A 3320-nucleotide genomic window follows, 5' to 3' on the forward strand; every position below is an offset into this window, starting at 1 on the left:
TTCTCATTCTTCCTTTTGGCTGGTATCAAATGTGGTGTCTGTTTATATCAGTTTAATATCTGATATGTCCCCTATCTGGTAGCATATATTAAATGCACCACCAGGGTTCAGTGTTGGAAAGAAAGATTACCTGTTTATTTGCTGCAGCTGCTTGCTGGCTAGTCCAGTGGGCCCCTACTGCAGGCAAAAGACAATAGGTGGTGCCGCTTGTGTCTGGCCCCTGTTGGAGCGACCAGGCACAGGACTGCTGCTGCTGAATGTCCTCTTTAATTGAATAAGCTCAGCAACCAGCACACCTGTGCAGGTTGGACATGACATGATAGGTAGCTGTCTTTCAGGTAGTGGGTGCTGAATCTTGTTAATTGACATGGGGGTGTCATTGCTGTTTATTGACCATGCATTGGTACTGTGGTATTGGAATAATTAAAACAAATGTTGCCAGCCAGCCATTCCTTGCAATAATGGATAGGACATCAGCTATGAGGCATTTGTTTGTACAAACTGCTGCTCACGACTAATGTTGTAATATAGTGTCTCCATCTGCTGGTGGTATTGAATAAGCAATAGTGCAATGATAGGGTCTGAAAAAGGAGTAAAATAAGAAGCAGCAGCATAGGAAAAAAGGAGGAAAGAAGGAAAACATGGAGAGAAGAAGAAAAGAAGGTATAAAAAAGGTGAAAACATGTTTAAAAAAGTATTTCCATCTCTCTCTATATATGTATATATATATATATATATATATATTTAAAAGAAAAAAAATTATATATATATATATATATATATATATATACATATAGAGAGAGAGAGAAAGAGATAGATAGATAGATAGATACACATACATACATACATACATACATACATACAACATACATACATACATACATATGTGTGTATTGTTGGAGTTGCAAACATGGGTGCACTTGACAAACTCAGTGCGGCTATTCCCCATTGAAAGATTGTTGCATCCAGGACCCTTAGCACTGTGATATGCTACTCAATACCACTGGCATGGCCAGGTGTAAACAACATCTGACCTTTGTTGTGTATGTAACCATGGAGATTGTGATGTCACCTAGGCCCACCAAAGAACAGCCTTGTCAGAAGCAGCACTGCCATGATCAGAAGCAGCAGCACCATAAGTTTTCAAATAAGCTGGATTTAACCAAGACAAGTGAGTCCAATAGGATGCAGGTATGTCCTCTATCCTTACAGCTTCCCGTGGCTGTTGGTTTTATACCGTTTGGGGACAGCCAAGGAGGCGTCAGCAGGCAACACAGGTAAGTGTGTGCTTGTGTGTGTGTGTGTGTGTGTGTGTGTGTTTCCTATGCAGATCCTAAACCCAGTATCAAATGCAAGTAGGAGGAGTAAGAAGGGTTCCTGCCAAAGCCAGGTTATGGATTGCATTTAAAAATGGTCCATCAGAGTGAAATGAACTCCCATCTTCCTGCTTAGCAATAATGATATGGGTTTAGGGCCTGCTGTGTGTACTGGTGGGTGACTGCCACCCAGCCAGAGTGTGTATGGGAGGCTGCCAGCCAGCCTACCTTCCTACAAGTAGTGATGGTGCATGTGAAGGGGACAGCGTTGGTTCCTCCCCTTTCACAGTTATCACTTCTCATTCTTCCTTTTGGCTGGTATCAAATGTGGTGTCTGTTTATATCAGTTTACTATCTGATATGTCCCCTATCTGGTAGCATATATTAAGTGCACCACCAGGGTTCAGTGTTGGAAAGAAAGATTACCTGTTTATTTACTGCTGCAGCTGCTTGCTGGCTAGTCCAGTGGGCCCCTACTGCAGGCAAAAGACAATAGGTGGTGCCGCTTGTGTCTGGCCCCTGTTGGAGCGACCAGGCACAGGACTGCTGCTGCTGAATGTCCTCTTTAATTGAATAAGCTCAGCAACCAGCACACCTGTGCAGGTTGGACATGACATGATAGGTAGCTGTCTTTCAGGTAGTGGGTGCTGAATCTTGTTAATTGACATGGGGGTGTCATTGCTGTTGATTGACCATGCATTGGTACTGTGGTATTGGAATAATTAAAACAAATGTTGCCAGCCAACCATCCATTGCAATAATGGATAGGACATCAGCTATGAGGCATTTGTTTGTACAAACTGCTGCTCACAACTAATGTTGTAATATAGTGTCTCCATCTGCTGGTGGTATTGAATAAGCAATAGTGCAATGATAGGGTCTGAAAAAGAAGAAAAATAAGAAGCAGCAGCATAGGAAAAAAGGAGGAAAGAAGGAAAACATGGAGAGAAGAAAAAAAGAAGGTTAAAAAAAAAGGTGAAAACATGTTTAAAAAAGTATTTCCATCTCTCTCTCTCTCTCTATAAATATATATATATATATATATATATATATATATATATATATATATATACATATAGAAAGAGAGAAAGAGATAGATAGATAGATAGATAGATAGATAGATAGATAGATAGATAGATACATACATACATACATACATACATACATACATACATACATACATATGTGTGTATTGTTGGAGTTGCAAACATGGGTGCACTTGACAAACTCAGTGCGGCTATTCCCCATTGAAAGATTGTTGCATCCAGGACCCTTAGCACTGTGATATGCTACTCAATACCACTGGCATGGCCAGGTGTAAACAACATCTGACCTTTGTTGTGTATGTAACCATGGAGATTGTGATGTCACCTAGGCCCACCAAAGAACAGCCTTGTCAGAAGCAGCACTGCCATGAGCAGAAGCAGCAGATCCATAGGTTTTCAAATAAGCTGGATTTAACCAAGACAAGTGAGTCCAATAGGATGCAGGTATGTCCTCTATCCTTACAGCTTCCCGTGGCTGTTGGTTTTATACCGTTTGGGGACAGCCAAGGAGGCGTCAGCAGGCAACACAGGTAAGTGTGTGCTTGTGTGTGTGTGTGTGTGTTTCCTATGCAGATCCTAAACCCAGTATCAAATGCAAGTAGGAGGAGTAAGAAGGGTTCCTGCCAAAGCCAGGTTATGGATTGCATTTAAAAATGGTCCATCAGAGTGAAATGGACTCCCATCTTCCTGCTTAGCAATAATGATATGGGTTTAGGGTCTGCTGTGTGTACTGGTGGGTGACTGCCACCCAGCCAGAGTGTGTATGGGAGGCTGCCAGCCAGCCTCCCTTCCTACAAGTAGTGATGGTGCATGTGAAGGGGACAGCGTTGGTTCCTCCCCTTTCACAGTTATCACTTCTCATTCTTCCTTTTGGCTGGTATCAAATGTGGTGTCTGTTTATATCAGTTTAATATCTGATATGTCCCCTATCTGGTAGCATATATTAAATGCACCACCA

At 41.9% G+C, this 3320-nt stretch overlaps 2 pseudogenes; both read left to right on the forward strand.

Moving 5' to 3' along the window:
* LOC130343161 (U2 spliceosomal RNA) lies at positions 1-103 on the forward strand (annotated as a pseudogene).
* Positions 104-3217: 3114 nt separating this feature from the next.
* On the forward strand, positions 3218-3320 carry LOC130343162 (U2 spliceosomal RNA; annotated as a pseudogene).

The sequence above is a fragment of the Hyla sarda genome, unplaced genomic scaffold (genome assembly GCF_029499605.1).
Source record: "Hyla sarda isolate aHylSar1 unplaced genomic scaffold, aHylSar1.hap1 scaffold_672, whole genome shotgun sequence".
In the NCBI taxonomy this organism is placed as follows: domain Eukaryota; kingdom Metazoa; phylum Chordata; class Amphibia; order Anura; family Hylidae; genus Hyla; species Hyla sarda.